This window comes from Pinus tabuliformis, chromosome 2_2 (genome assembly GCF_031772625.1).
Source record: "Pinus tabuliformis cultivar Carrire ecotype Pingquan chromosome 2_2, CPIR1, whole genome shotgun sequence".
Taxonomy (NCBI): Eukaryota; Viridiplantae; Streptophyta; class Pinopsida; order Pinales; family Pinaceae; genus Pinus; species Pinus tabuliformis.
The window spans coordinates 1,186,063,176-1,186,090,012 of record NC_142300.1 but is presented as its reverse complement, the minus strand read 5'-3'; positions in this window follow the sequence as shown (position 1 = coordinate 1,186,090,012).

Sequence of the window (26,837 nt, the reverse complement as noted above, 5' to 3'; positions counted from 1 at the left end):
ACTCAGTCTGGCACACTCTACGACAAAATTCCTAATGCTCCTACATCAGATTTTTCCATTCCTCCTCCTCCTAAATAAAATAGGGACTCTCATGCCGGTGACGGCGTGATTGGTACCTCAAGTATGCAAACTACGAAGACATCATCTGGTAAAGCCCTTGTAGTTTCCAGTAAAAAGGCAAATGACAAACTTCCTGCCTCGGAGGTCAATGCTGTGTCGACTGACAAAGGCAAAGAACTGAAGTAACCAGGGGGCAAGAAGAAAGGGAAAAGCAAGAAGAAGAAACAGGGTGATTCGTCTCCTAAAAAATCTTCTAAAAACCCTTCTGGGCAAAAGAAACCTAGTTGGCCATGTCACGTATGTGATGAGGACCATTGGACAAGAGATTCTCCGCATAAAGCTGAGCTTAAGAAGTTCTTTAAGAGTTCAAAAACCTCAGCAGTATTGACTGATCCGTTTCCAAACCCAGAAACCAATCTGGTTGCTAGCGATAATGCTTCCCCATCCCAAGTGCTTATGTTGTCCATTTAGAAACAGCAAATGTTTCTTTGATATCAACAAGGAATAAGGATTACAGGAATCCACAGCTGTCGAACAACAAAGCTGCAGATTAACCTAGTAGTTTGACAAAAACTTCAAGCGAAGTTTCACCACCCATGATTCCTGAGCTAACGATAAAACCACCAAAGGGAGTAGTACACAAATCGACATTTAACCCTTGTGCTCGAGTAGCATAGAATTATAATATAGTAGAGGATCTGGCCCAATCGCCATCCGATATGTCGACACTTGAAGTACTGCAAAATTTCCCCTCCCAGAATCAGGCTCTATTATTAGCAATAGGTGGGATTGACCCAGCAGATTCCAATCTTGTGGCCTTTAATCATAAAGGATACAAACCTCAGCTACCCACTCAACTCGTTTTCCTCATACAAGTGAAAGCCCTCAACAAAACTGTTCATCGAACAATTATTGATGAGGGGGCATCTACATGCATTATGTTAATGAGTTGTTGGAAAACTTTAGGCTCACCACCTTTGTCGTGATCATCAACGACATTAAATGCATTCAATGGACGAACATACACCCCATACGGGATTTTAAGTAACTTGAAAGTTGAACTGGGGGGAAAAACAGTAGAAATTGATGTTGAAGTTATTGATGGAAACCTCGATTACAATATCCTACTTGAACCCTGGATTTATGCTATGGCTGCAGTTGTGTCAACATACTTTAGAAAGATTGCATTTCCTTCTCAAGGAGGACTTACAATCGTTGATCAACAAACCTTCCTCCCCAATAGTTCACAAGTTACAGGAAGCATTCCAATGATCCAAGGAAGCTGTCACTCACTCCAAAACATTGGAGTAGGCCTCCTAAAAGACCCGACCTTAATGGGTACTTTTGCCCTACCGCCTCCAAATAATCTAGTGGAAGTGGCCACGATGGAAACCTGCAATATGGTATCTTCTATATCTACAAAGATTCAGAATATTTCTGAACATGATGTTAGCATGGATCATCGTCAGGTATTGCCTCCAAGCCCAATAGAAATATTGTAGCAATCAATTTTCTTGGCCTGGGCGGCAAACCCAAATAAATGCTCATTGAGTGTTTGGATAGATAGGTCTAAGGAATATAGTACCTCTTCAGATCCTTGGTCGCATGTACATTCTACAGACGAAGGAATTTTTCAATCAATGATGATAGGAGAGGCACCTTGGGAAGATTACCACCATCATTCCCATCTTCTGGATTACCACAAAGATTGTTCCAGTGACCTTAATCATCCTTCAGTTTTTGATTTTCTATCAAATACTATAAATATGGTGGATTCCGAGCGAAATTTGTCCAATATTGAAGAAACTATCGCCATAAATATCTCGACCAAACCTGATGTTGTAGAGAATATTCATGTCAGAAAATCTTGCTCTTCTTCAGAACTGGAAATATATTACGCTCTCTTTCATGAGTTTAGATATGTCCTTGCATGGTCATATGAAGAAATTCTAGGCATTGACTCGAGCATAGTTGAACATGAAATAAAGATGTATGCAGATGTCAAACTAGTATGACAATGGCTTCGGCAGGTGCACCCGAAGAAAGCCACTGCCATCAAGGCAGAAGTTGAAAAACTTTTACATGCTGGTTTTATTTACCCAGTTCCTCTAACTGATTAGGTATTGAATATCGTTCCTGTGATGAAAACGCGGGGAACAATTAGAGTGTGTTTCGATTACAGGGATGTAAATCAAGCTTGTCCAAAGGACAACTACCCTACACCCTTCATCGACTAGATAATTGACGAATGCGCCAGATGCGAAATCTTTTCATTCATGGATGGATTTTCCGAGTATAATCAAATAAATATTTGCCCATAGGACCAGTCAAAGACTACATTTATATGTCCATGGGTCACATTCGCATACCGCAAAATACCTTTCAGTTTAAAGAATGCAATGGAAAATTTTCAGAGGGCTATGAACTACGTCTTCCATGACATCAAGAACATCATTCAACCATATCTCGATGATCTACCAGCTCATTCGCGAAAGAAGACTAACCATCAGCAGCATTTGAGAGCTATATTTCTACGTTGCCGACACTACAAGATACGACTAAGTCCGCACAAGTGTGTGTTTTGTGTCGGTTCTGGTCATTTTCTTGGTTTCGTGGTTTCTAAGGATAGGATTCGACTCGACGCATGTAAGGTTCAGGCAATCATTGATATGCCTCCAGCTTCAAATTTTCTTCAGATTCAGAAACTCCAAGGAAAAGAAAACTTTCTGAGGAGGTTCATTCTAAATCATGCCGAACTTGCTAAAGGTTATACATGTCTTTTGAAAAAATAAGTTCCCTTTAACTGGGATCAGGTTGCGCAAGCTTCCTTTGATGCTCTAAAGGAATCCTTAATAAAAGCATCATTAATGTACGCTCCTGACTATAAAAAAGACTTTAACCTATATCTAGCTACAACAGATACGACCATCGCAATGGTTTTAGTTCAAGAAGACATTGGAATTGAACATCCTATCTATTATTTATGTCGAAACTTAAATGATACAGAAAGCAGATACTCTTGTGTTGAAAAGCTCGCTCTTGCAGCTGTTCAAGCGGTACAAAGATTTCGACACTATATCCTCTTTCGCAAAACTACCATTTTGTCAGATTGCAACCCTATGACTTACATTCTGTCACGTCAGTTACTTGGGGGCAAATATTCGAAATGGATAGCCATTTTGCAAGAGTTTGATCTGGAATTCGTAAAATCCAAATCAAAGAAATCTCTAGTATTCGTGGAGTTACTATGCGACTTACCATCGTCGTCCAACGATTCAACATCTAAAGCATCAATCGTGGATGAATCTTTGTTTATGATATCGTCAAGCGATCCATGGTATGGAGATATATTGATCTATCTTCAAACCCAAACATTTAGGCCTAATACCTCTCACTCTGAACAACGACGTACTCGATACCAAGAAAAATACTACACGATCATCGGTGATACACTTTATCGACGTGGTATCGATACAGTTCTGCGAAGGTGCCTCATCCATGAGGAGGCCGAAAAAGTCCTGGATGATTGCCATTTAGGTGCATGTGGGTGGCATCTATCTGGTTACACTACTGCTCAGAAAATCTTGCGAGCTGGCTACTTCTGGCCTACTATCTTCAATGATTGCATAATAGTAGTAAGAAGTTGCCATGCTTGTCAAATTTTTGACCGCAAAACTAGATTACCACCCACACCTCTGCATCCAGTAGTTGTTGTTGGGCCATTCGTGAAATGGGGCATAGATTTCATGACATGTAACCCCACCTCAGCCAGGTGGCATGGGTATATCATAGTCGTTGTCGACTATTTTACAAAATGGGTCGAGGTGATGCCTACACTAAACAACAGTGGCGAAACGACTGCTCTTTCCTTTTTCAATCATGTAGTCTCTAGGTTCGGTGTTCCACAGGCTACAGTCACAGATCATGGATCGCATTTTCACAATCACATGATGGTTGAATTGATTGCCAAATTAGGACTTTCCCACGATAGTTCTACTCCATATTATCTGTAGGCTAATGGACAAGTTGAAGCGATCAACAAAGTCCTCAAGCGCATGTTGCAGAGAATGATTGGAGCCCACAAACGAGATTGGCATTTAATCCTGTACTCAGCTCTATGGGCATACAGAACCTCGGTAAGAAATGTGACTAGGTTTACACCCTTTCAGTTGGTGTATGGCCTGGAAGCTATCTTACTGATTCAGTGTGAGATTTCATCTCTCAAGCTCGCAGTCGACCTTCTCCCCAGAACTTCAGAAGAAGAGGCTCGTTTCTTGGAACTAATCCAACTGGATGAAACCCGTCATGATGCCGCCTTGGCTAATGAAGCTCATAAGAAATGAGTCAAGGTGCAATTTGACAAAAATGTCAAACCCCGTGTCTTCTCAGAAGGTGACCTAGTCTTACTTTACGATCAGGAATCCGATAAATTGGGAGTAGGTAAGTCCCAATCATTTTGGATCGGTCCCTACATTGTTAAGCGAGTATTAGCAAAAACAACCTACGAGCTAGTAGATTACGATGGGATTCCAGTGTCGCAGCTCTGAAATGGGTTGTACCTTAAGCGTTACTATGCTTGACTAAGTGTAGTAATCTCTTCATATACTTTTGTTACGTTTCTGTTTTCGTCAAGAGTGATCGTTTTGGTTAGGTAATCCACTTTTGCATTTGTTGCAGATGTCGAACCTATTCGAATCATTTTTTGGATATGCTGACGGAGCTAATCGTAGTATGCAGAACCTATCTTCTGCAGCCTAGGCCATTTGTGATCCAAGCGGCGAGTTAGTGAGTTTCAGAGGGGTATGTATTGGTCGATCAACAAACAACATCGCTGAATACAACTCGTTGATAGAGCTTCTCTCTGATTCCATCACACATGGCATACGCCGACTTGTTGTCAGGCTAGACTCACAACTCGTCATCCTACAACTTATTGGCATCTATTCTGTTCGGAATCCAGCTATCCATCATATTTTCCTAAGGGTCAGGATTTTGGAAAGACAGTTTGATTCTATTCAATATCAACACATTTCTAGAAACTTAAACACATTAATTGATTCATTAGCAAATTATGTGTTAGATAAATATTTGTAGCATTTATAAAAAAGGCATGTTAATCAGCATTTGCATCAGGATCATATAACTTAACGAAAATAAAGCTTTGAAAATAAAAAATATAAATAACTGTTTATAGTCTTTTACAAAATGTTCTGTGTCTAGGAAAAAATTAGTCACACGACCCAAAAACTCAAAAATGCAGGGAAGCACCCTAGACTAATGGTGCTGGTGATAATAAGTCACCGCCTGTGCAATCATACCTAAGAGCCTAGTCCATCGATTCGGCACACCAGTAGTATGGCGCTGTAATCTCAGAGGTAACTCATCGGTCCTCGCATCTTGAATACCAAGGGTGAGACCCTCGATCTGATCCTGCAGTACTGCAACAGTCTCGGCTATGTCCAGATCGTGAAGGACAGCCCTCCCTACAGCCTCTCCTGCTGAAACGACAGTTGCTACCCTCGGACGCACTGCTGGTCGCACTGGTCCAATATCTACACAAAAATATGGGTTTGATTAGTCTTAATAACATTTAAAATACACAAGAACATTATAAGAGTAATAAGTAGAGATATGGTCAGATATTTTTACCTATAACACCCCACTGCTCGCCAGCTAGTAGCACCAAATCTGGATCGCCCCGAAAATCCATCCCAACATATGGGTACTTGGCAAAGACCATATCTTGATGGTCGAACCACTCAAAGAAAGCATTAGAGAATGAAATCTGTGACTGACCAGCGTGTATAGCCATGAGATCGACCCATCTCTGCATCCGTGGTTCCCTCGGCTCTGGCAGTCCGAGTGAAATGTACTGTGGCTGCATCAGTGGTATCCTCTCGAAAGCGAAAGTGGTCAAAATAGAACCATAATCAAAGTTCTTGGATCTTCCATTCTTCACCTTCGAAAGTTGTTCTTTTATAACTGTAAGTACTACATCAAACCATTTGAATACCTTTGGTTCAAGGCATTCTAGAGCATACTGCATATAGGACCTGTTGGCAAAATTAAGAGCCGCACTACCAACCAATCTAGCGAAGGTGTGAATAAGATAGTCCTCAAGGACCGGTCAGTGACATCTCAAATACTGATCTTACCATCCCTACTTGGCTAAGATCCATCTCTACAAAACCGACGAATATAATCCCTCACGAATTCACCCCCATGTGCAGATCCTAATAGTCAGAGAGGGGCACCACGCCTCGATAAACCGGTCAAGAAGTAGATATCCTCAACTGTCAAAGGGATGGATTTACCTCGAATCTGGAACACTTGGTTGGTAGGATCCCATGCATCAAGAAAATATTGCAACAAATGGATTTGTTGCCTCATGCTAGATATACAGAAGAATTTGAGCAAGCCACAGTCCCGCAATGCAGTCACCGTACCCAGATCATTTAAGGCAATCATATCCTCTTCTTCATGCTCATGTTCACGCCATGTAATGACCATCTTGATCCGATGAATCTCTGAAAAGCAAAAAAGAGAAGAATTAAGATCCTGATTTGGGCAAAAACAAGAAAAATTTCCATGAAAAAACAGTGCATAAACTTTCCTCCTTGCACCCATCGCACCCTAGTTGTGTACTAGGTGGGATGCATACTGACTAGCCAATGGCCAGCTTAGTATGCATTTCACTTTTCGATGTATACTAGATGTGATGGGGAGAGAACGAATTGTTCAAACCCCTGAGTCCCAGAAAAATGAGAAAAAATACTCAGAATCAGAAAAGGAAAGAATGCAATTGAAAAGCTCAGGGTTAGCTCCTACCTGGTCCAGTCGGTGCCGAAAATATTCCACCAAATATCCTGAAATTAACTGATGAAAATCGAGGGGGAAAACACCTCCAGAGCTCCAATAATCCCAAATTTGAATGAAATGGTAAAAATGAGAGGTAAAAAATACTTTTATGTTATTATTCACGTAATTAAAGTAAGATGTTAGTGTTTAACTCATTTTTCAAACATGTATTTACATTTCTAATCAATTTGATGGAGAAATTGAACAGGTAGTACGACCGTCAAGAGAACATAGTGTTAATGGTGAATTGAACATCTCTGACTATTATCACAAGCAATGTTTCTGCAAAGTTCAAGCTCGTTAAACAATAAACCTAGCTATGAGAATGTGTTCCCCCAGAGTTCAAGGTCATTAAAAAATGAACCCGCTCTTGGTAAATAACCTTTGTGATTGCATTGCTATCAGCTTTTGAGCCTTGGTCATGTTCTTACCATCACCTCCAATTTTTAGCCGATCATACGCCTCCACTTGATTGTTTACCCTTTTGAGGAACAACTGTGACAAGTGATTCTATTAGCCACCTTCTTTACACTACCATGATTGAAATGTTCCAAACCTTACCTGGAACCAGCTGCTACCTGAAAATATCACTCGTTCGTCAAAGATGAGTCTCTTTTAAGCTCTTTTTAGACTCGTAAACTATAAAAAGATTGTTGAGCAATTGGCCTCTCCAGCTCGTTAAAGTGATTGGAAGTGCCATCCCTCCCCTACATTTTAATCTTTTTAGACCTAAGGGATCATTACACAAAAATATCGAGTGCTTGTCTTTTTCAGCTCGCTAAAGTGATCGGAAAAGTCATCCCTTTCATATTATTTTATACTTTTTTGGAATTAAGGGATTATACTATGAAAAAGGACTACTGGAGTTTCCTTTCCATCTCTTTTTAGACTCTCTAAAACTAAAAAGGACCAGGTTATCTTTGTCGCTAAACTCATTAAAACAATAATGACAAACTTGTCCATACAGACAAGAGCGAGTTTCACAGTCCCTAGGCTCGCTAAAACATAGCGACATGTTTGCCCGAAGGGAAAATTATAGAAAAAACATATGTTATCCTCCTCAGGCTTGACAAAAATAAAGAGGTACTAGTTAGCAGTGACTGGAGAAAAAGGGAAGAAAACTCGAAGAACTTTATTGGTAGCAGGTCGCTCTTGAACATGACATTTTCACTCCATCACCATGATTGAGTCGGGTTGGGTTATTCCATTCACTGGTCATTTCGTCATTGGTCCTCCGTACCATCCATTTTTGGGGTTAACGCTACCAATCCATTTCAGTGTCACTGATATGTTCAAGAGAAGTCACTCAGAGAATTCACCAACCCAGATAATGCCTCATCCGCTGCAATACCTTCACACCCCATTCTTTCATGACCGCCACCCTGAACCTTGTATCATCAGATCGTTTTCACCTCCACAAAATCATTTGCTCCATTCTATGTCATAGATGTGGGATTCATTAAGGCCCTCCTACAATGGGTCACTTCTTGTCAACATCAGCTCATTATCCAAGAAGTTGACTTAGGAACAACCCTTTCATTACTTTGAAGCTTGCATGCCTCAATGGCTAGTTTCTCACTTCCGGCGATAGGTTTACATCAATGGCCTTCGACCAAAATATTTTACGTGGTGTTCGACATTGACTCATGTATTCACACCACGTGAATTGTACTACAGTACCTTTAGGGTCATTATCATTATTGGTGATTCCTCTCGTGCATGTTAACAGCTTACATCATTGGCTGGTAATCACGCGATGTCTTTCCATGTTCGAGATCAGAACATCTTTTCACATGATCGACTTGTACTTCGGGCGAAGATTGAATGAGTTTGAAGACCCTGGATCTAGTTTCATCCATCGAGGCTACGATATATTCAGGAAAATAAAGACATCAAATGTACTCCATAGCTGCACAGATAATCATCCAAGCTAAGGGATGACGACTCTACTAGAATCATCAGTCTGCCACACACACGGTTGTCTGTCCTATGTACATGAAAATGAATTTATAAAACAGAGCATGGGAATGCCCGCCTTAGCTATATCATGAAAATATTATGAAGATAATGTATTTTATTGTGTCTTATTACAGGTCACCTTCCAGTTCGAAAAACCTCGGATCCTCATGATAAAGCATTTCACCCGAAATCAGAAGATTTACGACCTCATGCTTTAGGGGGTGACTGTTATAGACATATTTGGGAACTGCAACCCCAATCACATATGTCGATAAACCAAGGGCTCTGAAAACCCTAAAAGTGTTGTTTCATACCCTAAAGGATCAAGGTCAACTGATTACATCATTTCCCAGAAGTTCTCCCTGAAAAACTGCTCAAAACTGGTCAAAACGTGACCATACAGACTGCTCCATGCTGAGGGTGTGATGCATCTCACTTGCTGCACACAAAGGGTGTGATGCACACTAAAAAGCCCTTCTGTAGGGTGCGATAAGCGAGAGTAGACAAATGGTAGAGGCAGTTTGCTAGGTGGAAACTCAGAGAGTCTTCTAGAAACTGATCATATGACACTTGCCTCTCTCAATTCGCCCAGGGATGAGTAAGAGATCATGAAATCTCCAAGTAGAAACAAGAACTATTAGTTGAATGAAACTAAGGAAAATCCTAAAAGCTGACTCACCCACCTTCAAATATCTATATATGGATCCCTTATCCTAGAGATCCAGAGGCTGGAATTTTGTAATTTGTAAGGAAGTGTTGTTGGTTTCTCTTTGAGACATTGTATTGTTGGGTGGTCTAGCTTTTCATGAGGTGAAGAGGGCTTTCATGCTAGGAGGATGGTGCTGGATCAGACAACTGGGTTGTAATCCTCTCTTTTACTACTTCTATCAATAATGTTATTTGAATTTTCCTCCATATACTTGTATATTTCTGAATATTGTATTTGTGTGTGTATTTGTATGGTTAATGTACATATAATTCTACATTGTTTATGGTTATAGATCTCTATGCTTTGATTGTATTTTGCTGCTTTGACTCTACAGGTTTTCTTTGAAGTGTGACAAGTGAGGAAGGAGTGGCGAAGCTCTATCAAAGGAGAGAGGAAACAAGCAAGGAGCCAAGCGAAAGACTAAGGTTGGTACTCTCTGCTTCTCTCTCATCTATCTCTCATAAAGGAAAACACAAGTTACTTTAAATTGTTTGTTTCTAAGATAGCTACCTGTCTTAGTGGGACATTGGTTTTCTCGATAACAACATGTGATTGTAGGTTTCTTGCATGTTTCAGTCATCGATGATGGGTGAGGTTTGTTTCAATACAACCGGAGTTACAAGTGATCCGTAGTATTTCCAATCAAGTAAAGAATATAAATTTTATAACAATACATTCTTTAATTTTGCAGACAACCCTACCACACAGTGATTTGGATCATTTCATGGAGCAGAAGCAGAATCTAGTAAGCTGATACTTTTTTATAATTTTTCACCGACTCATATTAATCAATAAATCATGATTCTTCGCTCTACTATATGTTTAGATGCATTTTTTGGTAATATTTATGAGTATTAGTTCATTTCTTTCGATGTTGGTATAGTTGGGGCAGTATTCTATGGTCAGGTTCGATCATTTTCGATTCTTATTTTAGTACAAACATTTTATCCAAAAAATTACTAATCCATATACAATTACATTGATTGAAAAGAATTGAACTATGAATGAAAAATAATGCACAAATCAGGCCATGGTGTGCATACCATTGTTCAACAACTTCGTACAAAAATTCGTGCATGTTCTTCTGTCAAAAGTGTTGGGAAAAATGATTGTGTGTTCCTCCAAAGATCTTAAATGGAAAAGTATGCCTTTGAATCTTGAATCGTAGTGATTCCTTAATGAAGAAAGATTATAAATAAAAACAAGAAGACGAGAATCTAACCTATAACACATGACCAAAATTTTACTCTCTCGTAACAATAACCATGAATAAGAAAACAAGAATTTAAATCAAGGAATGATGAATCACATGGTGAGTAGATAGCCATAGGCGACCAAATATAGATTGAAACAATAAAAAATATGGTAAAACAATGCATGATTTTTTTTTTTGTGTTATTTAAGCTTTTTTCCATTTGGGATTTGACTTCCACCATTGATTTGTTGAGGGATACTCCTCTACTCTACTCTACTCTCTTTAAAATTTTTAACATGGTATCAGAGTGGGTTAAATTCTATTAGCATAAAAAGTAAGTGATTTTAGTAGAAGTCAAAAGAATTGTTTTGAGGGAAGATGTTTTTCGGAGTTTATTTGTGAGAATTTTTTATTTGAGAAATGGAAGCATCAAGCACAAGCTTGACTAATCCTCACATACCTCAATGTAATGGAAAAAATTACGACTATTGGTCTATTACAATGAAGGCATTGTTTTCTTCTCAAGACATTTGGGATTTGGTGGAGAATGTTTTTCAAGAACAAGTAGATGCACCAACATACAAAGCCTTGTCTCAACAAGAAATGGATTTGTTGAGGGACTACACGAAGAAGGATTCAAAAGCAGTGTTCTACATTTTTGAAGGAGTTCATGAAAGTATTTTGCCAAGGATTGCAGTAGCAATAAAGTCCAAGCAAGCATGGGACACCCTCTGGAAAACCTACCAAGGCATGTCAAAAGTGGAGACAACAAAGATACAAATGGTAATGAGAGATTTTGAGACAATTTGTATGAAAGAGTGTAAGGATGTAGAATCATTTTTTACACATGTAATTCGACTCATGACTCAAATCAATTCTCACGGTGAGACAATTCAGGAAAGGGGAATAGTTGAGAATGTTTTGATAAGTCTACCAGCAAGGTTTGATGCCATTATTGTGGCCATAAAGGAGACAAAGGATCTCTCACAATTTTCATTGGATGAGCTTCATGCATTGGTGATTTCTCATGAACATAGATTGTATAGAGCAACAAGCTCCTCAATGGAGCATGCCTTCAAGACACAAGTTTTATTTGGTCAAGGTACAGGCAAAGGCAGAGGGAGATCATATTCTAGAGGAAGAGGAAGAAGCCCACATAGAGGTGGAAGAAGCAGCCCTTCAAGCTCAAGTGGAAGGGACAACAATCAAAATACAAGTCAAGGGGCAACCCAAAATCAAGCACAAGGTGAGAGGTATGATAAATCTCAAGTTCAATGTCATTACTATAAGAAGTATGATCATTAGGAAGATGAATGTAGAAAGAAGAAATATGACATCAGTAACAAACCAAGTGTAAATTTCACAAAGGAAAATCAGAACCATGATAGCATGTTTTTCACTTGTAATGTAGCACAAGAAAAACAAAGTGATGTATGGTTTCTAGATTCAGGGTGTAGCAACCACATGTCAGGAAACATAGAAATGTTTTCCAATTTAAATCGAAGTGTGAAATATGAAGTGACATTAGTGACTGATAGAAAAGTCTCTGTCATGGGCAAAGGAAAAGTAAATATTCTAACAAAGAAGGGGGAGAAGAAGTATATATTAGATGTTTGCTTTCTTTTTGGGTTAAGGCATAAACTCATAAGAATTGGACAACTCATGCAAAAGGGATACAATGTATTTTTCAAAAATGATCAATGCACAATTTTGGATAAGCCTCCAAGAAGGTTGTTGATTGCAAAAGTTCACATGACAAGAAATAGAATGTTTCCCCTAAAGATAAGATTAGATTTGAAGGAAGAATGTGCACAAGCACGACTGTTAATGAATTCATAAGAGGATGGAAGAAAAGGTGTTGTTGTCACAAAAGTAAACTTTTATGTAGAAGTGAAAGATGAAAACTGGGTCTAGCATTTCAGATTTGGTCATATCAACTTTGGAGGTTTGAATTTGCTTCATAGGAAATGCATGGTGAAGGGATTTCCACTCAAAGAAAAACCGAACAACCTATGTGAAGGATGCATCTTGGGAAAACAACATAGATAGACATTTCCAATAGGAAAGTCAACAAGGGCAAAGGCGCCTTTGGAGATTGTCCATTTAGATTTATGTCGAACAATTGAGACACCATCAATTGGTGGCAACCATTATTTTTTAACTTTCCGTTGTAGTGGCTACAACCACCATCCAAAATTTTGGCCTGCACCCAATTTCAGAGCCTCCCTAGAGAGTTTCACTTGATGGCTGCACACACTCAGGTTCACTCTATGAGCTCGTGTGAGTCGTCGCACTACCTTGCTTGATCATTTCACACAAGATTTTGCATGTTGATCTCAATGTCATGCTCACAACCATGTTCTAGTCATACTCAAGGTCTTCGCTTCATGTGTACTTGTTGTGTTCGCTATGTAAACATCAGTCGCACTCACACACGGAGTCACATACACTATCACGCAAGCGTTGTCACAGTCCACGAACGATCAATCACAAGTGTCGTGCTTGTCGCTTACACCGTCAGTCAGTCATTTTGAGCATGTGTGTCTGGATGGTTTGAGTTGTCTCGTAGTCAAGGCATGTAAGTGTGTGTTTGCAAGATCACATATGCTTCTTTCGCTTGTTCACACACTTAGTAATTTCTTTTAAGTTCTGATGACCAGATTCCCCTCTGATAGTCAGACCATCACCCCACCATTGACTTGATCGACTGTCACCTAGAACAACACAGAATCACCAAGTAGGCCTTTTCAAGCTGGGATGTCCGCATGAAAATCAATCAACCTTCATGCTGGTCAACCGTAGTGTTTGACCCGACAACCTCCTTGAGACTGACTCCCCTCAAAAATTGGGCATAGGCTGCAAACCTTGCCTGCTTCGCTGACTAAGAAAATTGCACATATAGGGCGGACAAACACCTGGTTCGCGTCCTTGTCTCACTCAGAAAATTACACAGCTTTTCTTGCCATCCCTCCTGAAAGCTGACTGGCTACTCCCCCAAAAAATTGTGCAGATTTCATGAGCAAGCCCTATGTTTCCCAGTAGTCCTCTCAGCTAAGAAACTACGCAGAGGTGACCAGTAGCCCAACTTCCCAACATCATTGCATTTTTTCCCACTAGCAGCTCTCGGCAGCTGACTGATAGCTCCCCTCAAGAATTCGTAGTTTTGTTTCCAACTCCAGCAGCTAACTCGCAGTTCCCTCCAAGAATTGCGTAGTTTTTGCTGCCAAGCTCCCAACAGCTAACTACCAATTCCCTAGGGGAATTGCATAGTTTTTGCTGCTAGTGACCCAGTAGCTAACTGTTAGCTCCCTCTAGGAATTGCACAGTTTTTTCGCCAAGCTCATGGTGCCCACCCGTTCTAGAAATTGTGTAGATTTTGCTTGCCTAGCCTTTCCGCAGCCCAGACTATTCCTCCCAAAAACTACACAATTTTTTCCTCTAGTTGAGCCAAACCCCATGGACAGTCACTATCAATTCGGATTTCCCATGTTCATCACCTAGTGCCTCCTGTGCAGTTTTCGTCAGTAGTGCCTAGAGGCTCCATCCCGCCTCGCAACCTTGTCACATGTCCCTGTCACCTATATTTGAAATGATCATGCATCATGGTAGACTGGAGGTTTTTGGATTTGATGTCGTCTCATCATGAGTGTCTGTAGATATAGGTACACAAAAAAACATGTTGCAATGATGGATGGAATGAACAAAAGGAGCACATGCAGAAGGACAAGTTCACTAACAAATGAAAAAACAATGCATGCAAAGAGATATGCCCTCGAATGGATGATCATGCTGTTTTGGATAATTTGGTATCTACGGATAAATACTAATTCCCTAGATAAGTAGCCATATCTAGAACAACAATTTAAAGCAGTTTAGCCTTTTCCTATAAGCAATAGATAAGACAAAGAAGATGAGGAGACCTACTTGTAGTTCCTCTTTCCTCTTGTCTCCTTTGTATCGATCGTGTTGCTCCTTCCCTCACTTAACACGATTGAGAAGTACCTGTAAATATCAACAGAAGAAAAAGAACTAATCAAAGCAAAAGATATATTGAATACAAGTAAATGGAATCAGATGCATTCACACATATAAGCATCATATAACAAGATAAGCATATGGAAAAAGGTTCAAATACTTCATTGAATAGAAGGAAGAATTACAACCATGAAGCTTCATTCGAAATCACTCCTCCAGCTTTGGTTCCATCCACATCACATCATAAGCATGACAATCTGACAGCATAACGACACTTACAATAGTCTCAATTCTCAAACTAACATTGTCTCCTTACAATCATCAAACTCCAACCCCTAATCACTTAGATGAGTGGTTAATTTATAGGGAGATGAAGGAGGTTTTGTCATAAATGGTGGTATTGAATGGCCTTCCATACTTAGAATTATTTCCATGGAGGAAGGGATGAGAGGATAGGATGCATCTTAACTCATTCCTCATCCATTTTTGAGCTCATAGGAGTTGATAAGTGAGGGAATCTCCTAGATGACTCCAAAAGATAAGAATATTCCCCAAACCCTATGTGAATTTAGCTCAAACTCACCCAGAGCAAGTGAAAGGAGGCCTAAGTGCTCTGTAGAGCACCCTGGCATGGAATCAACTACGCTATAGCACACCCTTACATGAGCCAACCTACGCTGGTTCCTCTAGAGGTCATTTCAGGATGTCTTCATGTCATGAAACTGTCTGGGAAGGAGGCATCCAAAAGGGTGACTTGTTTAGGACATGTAGCAACTGAAATTAGGGTTTTATGAGCCCTAAAACACCGATCTGGATGATGGGAGTGATGTACCCAAATGGATCTATAACACATGAAAAGATGTTCTCATGGATGGATGGACGAGAAAACATGCAATATGTGTTCCCGGATGGATGGAAGGACGAACATGAACCTTTTGCGAATGGACGAACCTATCAATCTTATCAACATACAATAAAGGAGAAATGTGTGAATGCAACATCAAGCAAATCAATGAGCTTCGAAGACTCCACATAATTTTCCATGCAAAGGTGAAGTTGTGACACACCTTGAGGACATCCATCACCTAGCAGCACTGCAGCTCGACATGCACACCATAAACAAAATGAATGTATCAGCACTATCATGTCGAGTATTGCCATGAGTCATGTCGTCCACATATCTATTGTGGCCCATATGGTCAATAAATGTAATGTAACGTGGAAGTCCAAGAGACCCACTTATTGTATGAAGAGTCATGTAAAGTCGGAACATCATGGAAGTCAAATAGTGATGAGGGTAGTCAAAAAACCACAAGGGTCAATTTCACCCTTGGCTATAAATACCCCCTCATTTGTACATAGAAATGAATTTTCACCTCAGCTCCTCCCACATAGCCTTAAGAGTGTGTAATCTCTTCCTTGAGGAGTAAGTAGTGGCTCCAATGCCCTACACGCAGTGTTAGTGATGTATGGTGTAATGATGTGTCTTGGAACTTTTTCTTAATTCAGAACCCTGCTCATAGGCTAGCACATTTTCACACATGTATTGTAATTGTTGTAAGACTAATTTTTAACACTTGTAATGCATGTTTCTTTAACCTGTGTTTAACACTTGAACTAATTCACTTATTGTAATACATATATGTTAATGAAAATGTGTTGTATATGTTGTTAACACTGTCTCACTCGTGTAGACTACTCCCTCGGACATCAGACAAACCTTTCACATAAAACTTGCTATAACAATCGCTGTACTCATGCAGACTAATTGATGAGTGTTGTATGTGTTATCTTCCCTTGTGTGTTGTGACTTCCGCATCCATGTGGGATATTACACCGAAGCTGTGCACATCTTATTGTTTTGTTTTCTCCCATCAGAGTTGGGACTACTCTGAACCGACTTCAGACTCACTCCCACCCTCTCCCTCTTTGGTGAAAGAACCATTGACACAAGAGACACTTACAATCACCAAGCACGTGAACCTCACTTCCTGAAAGACAAAGCATACCACTCTCCTATGCTGACAAGGAAGAGTTGAGGAAAATCTTTAAGTTAATGCCAACCAAGAAATCATATTGGATGGGACTCCGACACCAAATGGCGTGAGATCTAGTTGGGACTTCATATTGGGGTGATCCCCTAAATGTTGGTGGGTCCAACAACATCAACATTTCTAGCGCTTGAAGGGGCGCCGCCATTTGTACATGGTTGAACGTCCTCACACACACACTCACCAACCATCTGGTCAAGGTAGTAACTCTCACTCCCTCTCACCTATGAGCGTCTCTGCAGTTATTTACTTTTGACCTTCCAGGACTGAACACAAGATTCTATATCATCACCTTCACTCCATCTGCTCCATCGCTCACCAGCTCGCGAAAGCAGTCGGAATTATCCCAAGAACACAACATCTCCCGTATGGTCTTCTGACAAGGGGAACAATATGGTCTTGTGATATTGGGATTAGACTCTGGTACAGGAGGTGGAAGGGAAGGCAGTGGAGGAGGCAGAGGTGGAGACAAACCAATGGACTCAGAGATGGAACCATCATATTCTGAAAGAGAGGAGAAGGATGAAGAAGAAGAAGAGATGGCTGACCAAAATATGTAATGGATGACTCAAGGACCATTGGCTCTCTTGGCTGTCTTGCAGAAGATGCCGAAGAGAGCGAAAATAATGAACACCAAGTTCAACCCTAATAGCACGGTGAATGTGGAAGACCATTTGGATAACTTCTACCTATAGCTGCAGACCCTTGAGGTATGGCATGACGACGTACCTTGTAGATTGTTTCCATGTACCTTGGCCAGTCACGCAGTTGCATGGAATCAAAAACTTCCACCAAAATTCATACAGAACTGGGGTGCATTCAAACACATGTTCCTTGAAAGGTTTGTTGATGATAAGATCCCAGCTATGTTACTCAAAGAACTGGGAAGCCTGAAGATGGAGGGGAAGGAAAAGGTAAAAGACTTCAACCAGAGGTTTACGTGCATACTGAACAAATTTGCAGTAGACACCAAACCTCATGACTCCACCACTGTTGATTACAACACGTTCACACTGCCAACCATGATTACTACACAGTTCATCAAGAGAGCTACGAAACCAACACTCTTGCACAACTGCAAAGAGGCTATTGTTGTAGAGAAAGTCTTGTGCGCGATTGGAGTCATCAAGGATGATGAATCAACAAAGGACTGCAAAGGTGTGAGGAGGAAGTCCCAAGTGATGGTAAGAAGGGGTAGAGACAAAGAAGAAAATGATATTGAAACCCTCACTTGCATCATCAAGAACTTGACAACAGAAGTGTCCAAGCTTAAACAACAGAAAATAGACACATTCGCAAGAAGCCATCCACCTAGATAGAGAGAAGGAAGCAACTCATCAGGCAAAAATTGGTTCTCTCAAAAAACTGCACAGAGCTCTGTGTTCAATGTCGAACAGTGCCCAGATCCCAAGTTTTGTTCATTCCATTAAGAACATCACCCCAAGAACTTCTGTTCAGACTAGAAGTGAGTCACAAACTTAGTATGCATCCATATATTTGATGCAGAAAACATGTAGGATCAGCTAGATGATAGAGATAATGATGAAGGTATTTCACCTGATGAAACATCAAGTTCTGGGCATGTGGTGAATGCATATCAGTGATCGCAACCAATGCCAAAGATGAACACTAAGAAGCAACCCCCAAAGAAAAATGACCGTTACAACCTTAGGAGCAAGGGGCCCTCCCTTACACTTGGGGAAGCACAAGAAAATATGATATTGTTGAGGAAGGCGTATCCACTAGCTGGACCAAAGCAGAAAGAACAAAACAAATCCGGGAAGACAATGAAGGACAAGAGTACATCCATGCACAGTAAATTGCAGAATACTCCATTGGACAACAAAAACATCAGTCCTACCCTGGATACCACGGTGAGTCTTCCACCTCTAGACTACAACATTGTAGATGACATGAAGAAAACTCAAGAGAACATCAGTTTGTTTTAGTTATCTAAAGATATAGAGTCAGTAAGACATCCTACTGCATGCATTGGGATAGAGATCAATGGATAGCACATGCTCTACCATCAAGGGAGTGAGCACGCCTCCCATATCACTTCCCAGTGTGCTTAACACACTTCGGATGGAAGAAGAAAACTCAAGTTTCCCTCCATTCCTGTTATCATTTGAAATTTTTAACTACAATGTCTACAATTGCTTGGTTGATTCTAGCACGGCAGCCAACATCATGCCACTCTCGATTGCTAAAAGGATCAATGAATAATGGAGTGATACATCTACATGAATCATCCAACTTGATCGAACTTCGGTACCATTTTTTGGTGAACTCCGAGATGTGATCATCTGGCTATCTCATGGCAGTCGAGTCCACCAATGCATCGACATAGTTGTTGTGGAGATACCAGAAGAATATAGTCTTGTTGTAGCGGCTACAACCACCCTCCAAAAATTTTCCTTAGCTTCGTTTTGGAGCCTCCCTACCAACCTTTCACAACAACATGTCTTGCCTTGTCAAGTACACAAGCTTCAGTGATTTTCTTGTAGAATGACAACCTATCCATCAAAGCTTGTTGTATCCCCCTCACAGGCTGTTTCTACGGACTTGGTCCAGCTAGAGGCTTAGCATCCCCCTCATGAAATTGCGCAATTCGGGAAGGGAGCCAGTCATCCCTCCAGAAACTGTGTAATTATCTCTGGCAGCATGTTAGGCTCCAGAATTGCGCAAATATGCATGTCACTATTCACTGAGAAAATTGCACAATTCCTCCCAGCAAGGCTGTTCAGCCAAGAAATTGCACAAATTAGGATAGCAGTTAGTTTCTATGCAAAAAAAATGCACAATCCCTCTCAAAAACTAGCCCAACTCCCTCCAAGAGATGCACATTTTTTTCCCTTAGTTGAGCAGACTATTGCAAATGCAATTGGGTTGACTGGTTCCCTCCAAGGCCGAGAAAAACTAATTTCCATGCATGGACTGCTTCTCCGAAAGCAACATGCAAAGGCATCACTTGATTCAGGGATCCATTTTTAGCAGCTAGAGGTTACATGCAAGGATAATTTCAGAAACCTCCCACCAATTGTTGCTCTTCCTAGATTTGTGGCATGCACATCACAACCTCGATTTTATCAAAACTCATCAACCGAACATTGTAGAGTTCAATCCTCACACTGAACTTGCAACTCTAACATTCCACATTGCATCTAGGATTCGTCGACACATTCAGCTTAGTTCTCTTGGGGTGAGCCTACCTTTCATGTCTTGCATTACGTTCCTATCACTTTTTGTGTTTCTCTTTATATGAGCTTTGTCTGATTGATTTCAAAGAGTGCTTGCTATCATTTTGATGTATGTTAGCTTGTAGAAGCACCTTTTCAGTTTTCATTTGCATCTCATTGCTGTCACATGCATGACACTATTTTACACGAACAGTCGTCATTGCGGAAACTCACATCACACACATGCATGCTTTTCCATTTTATGAATCGTGCACTTGTTGTTCGCATGTATTGTCATTCACTCTTGTTTGCACTCATCTCACCATGCATTCAAACTTCTCATGTTTTCAATTGCCCATTGGCCAGACTGAGCTAGCTTGACCCAGACCGTGCCTTACCCAGCTAGCACTATGCATTTATGGAAGCGAAGGCTCTGCCTTCCCTCCAGAAATTGCACAAGTCTGGACCAACATTGACCTCTAGGCTTGCATTATGCAATTCTTGGAGGCAGTGTCCTACTAGCCCAAGAAATTACGCAATGTAGTTTGCTGGTTGCATGTCACTGTTGACTGAAATTGCGCATTGCACAGTTTCAGTCCTAAGTAGGCTAGGCTGTACTATGCATTGCGTAGTTCCAGTAGTCAATCTTCCTCCTGATAGCCTAGACTATGCCTTGTGCAATTTTCGCAGTCAGTCTCCCAACCTCCTAGCGGAAATTGTGCAACCTTCATGATCAGTCAAACAGGTATGTTGCAAGTCAGTGCTGAAGTTTGTTTTGGTTTTTTACTGATTGATTGCTTTCCATGGGTGTTGCTATGTCTCAAGGGATCATAGGTGTTCATCTATCTCTTAGAATCACAAGTAAAATGGCCTTCAAGAGAGCAGAGTCAAAGGACACCGTTGAGAGCACAACAGGGTTATAGCGAAGAAAGTGTCTATGAGCTTGCCTACCTATGAAAAAATCAAGTTGTTTGTAGACAAGGACATCAAGATAAAATGGCAATGACATCACATCGAGAAACACCATTAGCAGCAGCAGAAGGGAGCACACCTGTGCGCGACGAATGCAAGAGGAAGGTTGTTGTCATCATAGAAGCAGAGCAAAGTTGAAGCAGATCCACTCATGAGGAAAGAAACATTGGAGATTGGGGCTATGAGGTGACGGCATGACAATGAAGATCCCACGAAGGTAGAGAAAGGAATAGAGAAGGAATTGTATGTGTTGAAGCAGCAACTCAAGGAATAACAGTAGGTGCATAGACGAGAGAATGAGTTACAACAGGAATAGGTACAGCAGGGGGCACAACGTGCACAGATGGATGAAACTACGCCTATACAAGTTATAAATCCATCTGACCAGATGACATGGAGTAGACAAGGTGAGCAGTGATGTTGATCACATGCAAGGGAATTCAGCGGCATGCATGTCACTATGTGCACACATGTGATCCCACCCATTTGGCACACTCACCGAGGCGAAGACAATAAGAAAGTCCAACTAGAGCTGAACATGTATTTTGACAAGTTGATGTGCATGACCACTAGCACATGCTTGGATATCACCGCATACATTATGCATCAACATGTTTCCGATCTAGTCGTACCCAGGATGGCCATGCACATACTATCAGATGAGTTGGATGGAGGAGCCATATTTGTGTACCTGCATGCAATGAAGGCAAGAGTTCGCTTCAACAAGATGTCACCATTGAGTGCACGGACACCATCACAAATGACCAAGCTTGGAATCATATCGGCACGATCGACCATCACAAGGATGTCAAATAGTTGGTCTCGCCACAATGGTCCGAGTGTTAGTGATGTCTTGCATGGCTTGCTCATACCGTTTTGTCTCACATGGGTACATGTGCATTGCAATGTAACATCTTGTCAAGTGTGAGTTCAAGTGCCGATAGTTGGATGTAACAATCGTAGAGTAGATGAAGAGTCATGAGGGTAGATGAACTATCACAAATGGGAATGTCAAGGGCCATCCCACCCTTTGCTATAAATAGTCCATCATAACTCATTGTATAGGCTTTTGGTTAGCCAAGCTTCGATAGGAGTATCTTACAGAAAGCTTGCACAATATTGTAACTTGCCTTCGCTTCTCTTTTCCACAAAGATAGTATATCGCTTTGCAGGAGCAGGCAGTTGTGGTTGTAACATTCTACTATTGGAACTAGTTGTTTGACATGGATGTATTGTATGACTAGAACTTACACTTCTTAATAGAGTAGAGCCAACATGTTTTCATACATATGTTTTTACTGTAGTTGGACTATTCTGGTTGCAATTACAATGTATGTTATTTAACTTATGCATTTTTGTATGAACTATTTTGTATGAAATTGTATAAATCCAAATGTGTTGTTGTATAACCATCACTTTGGATTGCTCGCTAGCTTGCTTTCCAGCTAGTTATACATCTTAGCTTGTGTGTTCCCTTCCAAGCCGAGTATTATTATAGGTTTCGAAGAGGCGCACTCACCTCACTCTCCATGCGTTATAACCTCCCATGCACCTTCCTTGACTCACCATAGCTGTCAAACCCTTGTTTCCAACATGGACATCTTACTCGCCTCTTTGTGAAATTGCTGTCAAGGAATTACCATACGACCCACTGCTATATATCCTACACCAAACAATTTGAGGTCTAATTGGGACTTCCTACTGCGGAGATCCCCTGACATGTTGGTGGGTCTAGGACTGTCGAAATTTATGGTGCTAGAAGGAAAGTCAAATGACAAGTTGAGCCCTCATCATCTGTTTTGAATTTTCACACATCTATCATGAAGTTTGTTATAGTTTGCCCTCCGAAATGTCTGTCCAATGGAAATATATTTCACATTTAGAGGGAGTTATGTGATCAGTTGTAAGAAATCATGTATGATGGTGAAGGCGAAGTGGCTTTGCATGAGCACTTAGATGACTTCCATGCTCTCATGGAGGGCATGTAAGATTTTATTGAAACATAGGTGTGCTCACTACTCGCACACATACTTCGCGACCACCCATCATAATGGTGTGGCACACTACCTCATAACTTCGTGCATTCATTCAAGCAGTTCAGCGATCTAATCGAATCTGTTTTCCACCATTTTGACCTTGAAGTACTTGATAAAAAAATGTTGAAACAACGGAAGGCCCCGCATGAATCACTAATGGAGTTTTCGTAGAAATTTTGTCTATTCATGTTTGAAGCCCCAAAAAGTCAAATGAAAATTCACTATCTCATGGACATATTTGAATATTTCCTTATCCAATCTGTTAATCCCAAGAAGAAGTTCAAGGTCAAACCTCGCTCAGCATACTTCAGTGATGGAGCTACATAATCACAGACAGACATGGTCACTGTTACAAGTGACTGTCCATTGTCCCCTCATCAAACAGCTCCACCATTGCAGAGTGATGTGGGAGAGCATGAACACACATATGTTCAACCGTCACATCCTCCTGACATCACTCCTTCATATTTTTCCACAAGCTTGGTTGGGAATCCCATGGGTTATCACATGTATTTCGTACCTCAACCTCCGTCCTCATATTCTGATCATCCTCTGGATTGCACTATCTTGTGTTCTTCCGTTCTGGACTCTACACCTATTTTGAATGAGGATCGATCTATCGACGAAGTTGGTTTTACACAACCAACATGCGCTAGCATTCGTGAAGAGTATGAATGCGAGCTTGAACATTCACTGATAGCAGAGGACCATCCCTGTCTGTCCGCACCTCCTCCATTTGTTCCTAACATCCTTGGTAATACTACCATCCCTAATTTTTCATGTGTATCTCCATCAACAGATGCACCCATCATTCATCATTCGCAGGACACACCGAATATCATTCCATCATCTAGCAACAAAGAGGACCAATCATTCTTTCAACATCCACTTGATTTTTCATCTATCTTTTCCGAAAATGTAGAGGATGAACATTCTTTCTTCTCATCTACCCCTCTGTGTGATTCATCAAATCATGAGGATGTCGACCAACGTCTTGAGTTTTCTGATGTTGGTTGTCGTGATCTCTTTACCTCATCATTCGATCACGATGTTGATTCACTCATTGTTAACCCATCTAAGCCACGGGTATACAATGATCTATCCATCGACAAAGTTGAAACCCCCAGACTGTCGAGGCACTTCAGCCCGAGATGATGGTTATGTGAAGCCCTCGTTGTCTTGAGGATGGTCTCACTTTCAATCAAGAAATTGTTCAAACACTTGAAGCTCCTCATCACTCATCTATATGCACTGAAGAACAATCCAACACTCAGGTTCCACTTCCTGCACTCAAACTATGTGATCCCATCGCTCATGCATTGGAGGATTCTTACATAGAAAGAACACTTATGCAACATACATGGTCTACCTTTCTCACGTTTTCTTGCATGTCATGTTCAAGGGAATGCATACACTCAACATTTTCTCTAGTGTAGAACAACACCATGGCAAGTCCACAGAGTGCATGTCATGTTCTTTCACTCATTTTTGTTTTGTGGATGCTTGTAAGCTCGGAGTGTCTCTATTTTCATTGTTGTATCTTTCACATTTGCTGTTTTGCACAACTAGGTTGCTTGTGGAACAAGACTTCACCAACATGGATCAACCAATGCACCGGCGGATACATTGGAAATATCACTTCACGTGATCAGGCCCATGCACTGTTAGCTTAGGAGTGGGAGTAGTGTTTGCTTTTGGTTTTCTTGCTTGCATCCTTGTTTGATTTCTTGCTTTGCATGCTTGTTTGCCTGCTTTCTTTTTTGGTTAATCACTTTGCTTTTGCATTTACTTCTGCTTTTCCTTTTCTTTGTTGTTTGTTTTCTTGTTTTTGTTCATAGGTTAGTTTTGCATGTAACCGTGCATGACTATTGAAAAAATCTCGGTAAAAGTACAAGAGGCGTTGTGCAGCTATCACTACTTGGTTATCTGTCATCCTGCCTCTATATGATGAACTTGTTACTTTTAGTCCATGATACGTCGATGGAAAATATGTACTGTTCGAAGTAAACCTTGGTGAAAACACAATGCTTACATACTAACTAGTGTCACCTTCTCTAGTCATTTGCTTTTGGGTTAACACTTGTCAGCTCAGTTAAGTAGAATTAGGTGAGGGGGAAAACCTTAATAGGCACATCAGAGGTATATAATAAACTACTTCTTTGAAGGAACAATCTCTTCTTCTCTCAATAAGTCAGGGTCTCTCTTTCGCCTCTGAAATGAATAAGTGTTATGCATAGTTATGAAAATGAAAAATGAAAAAATAAAGAGTAAAAAATGAAAAAATGAAAAATGAATAAGGCGAAAGAAGAGAAATGCTTCCTGCGTAGAGACATGATGAAAGTAACTCCACCGAGGTACTAACCAGGCTTTCTAGTAGTAGATTGATGCTTGTCTTCCTGCATGACTCGATCAGGGTACTGTCCAGGCCTACTGGCACAGAGCAACACCAGAGATGAAACTAAGACTTTGACGACTATACCGCTTGTGCACCAATATACCCCTCACCCCCAATCGAAACAATTGTTTTGACTTCACTTGGAATGTGTGTCAATAGACCAATAGCTTGGCAGATGCTACATCTTTCAATCAAGCAAGTGTGGAAACCAAGATGAAATGATAACTCAACAATACTTCTGGAGGTGTTAGACTTGCTTTTCACAAACAAGTTCCATTTAGAGAGTTGCAGTTCTACCAGTGTGTCGCCAAGTGTTGTAGCAGCTACAACCACCCTCCAAACTTTTTCCTTAGTTTTGTTTTGGAGCCTCCCTACCAAACTTTCATAGAAACATGCCTTGCCTTGTCAAGTACATAAGCTTCAGTGATTTTCTTGCTGAATGAAAACCTGTCATTCAAATATTGTTGCATCCCCTTCACAAGTTGTTTCTTCGGACTTGGTCCAACTATAGGTTGAGTAGCTCCCTCAAGAAATTGCACAATTCTGGAGGGGAACCAACCGTTCCTCCAGAAAATGCACAATTCTTTCTGGCAGCCTCTTGGGCTCTAGAATTGCACAAATCTGCCTCTCACTATTCACTAAGAAAATTATGCAATTCCTCCCAGCAGGGTTGCTCAACCCAAAAATTATGCAATTCTGGGTAGTAGTCAGTTGCTCTGCCCAGAAATTGCACAATCCCTCTGGGAAGCCAGCCCAACTCCCTCCCAGAAATGCACATTTTTCCCCTCAGCTAAGCAGACTGTTGCATGTGTAGTTGGGTTGACGGTTCCCTTCGAGGCCAAGCAAAACTGATTTGCATGCATAGAATCTTCTCCCAAGGCAACATGCAAAGGAATCCCTTGATTCAGGGATCTATTTTTAGAAGCTGGAGGTTACAAGCAAGGATCATTTCTGAAGCCTCCCACCAAGTGTCGCTTTTCCTATATTTGTGGCATGCGCGTCACAACCTCGATTTTACCAAAACTCATCAACCAGACGCTATAGATCTCATTCCTCACATCGACCTTGTAGCTCTAACATCCCACATTGCATCTAGGAGTCATCAGCACATTCAACTCAGTTGTCTTGGGGTGAGCCTCCCTTTCATGTCTTGCGTTGTGTTTCTATCTTTTTTTGTGTTTCGTTTTGTGTGAATGTTATATACTTGATTTCAGTGAGAAATTGTTGTTTTTTTTATGTATGTTAGCTTGTAGAAGCATTGTTTCAATTTTGTTCGCATCTCACTGCTGTTGCATGCATGACACTATTTTTCATGGATGGTCATCGTTACAGGGACTCACTACATACACATGCATGCTTTCTCGTTTTCTGTATCCTACACTTGTTGTTCGCATGTATGATCATTCACTCTTGTTTGAACTCATCTCACCATGCATTAATACTTCTCA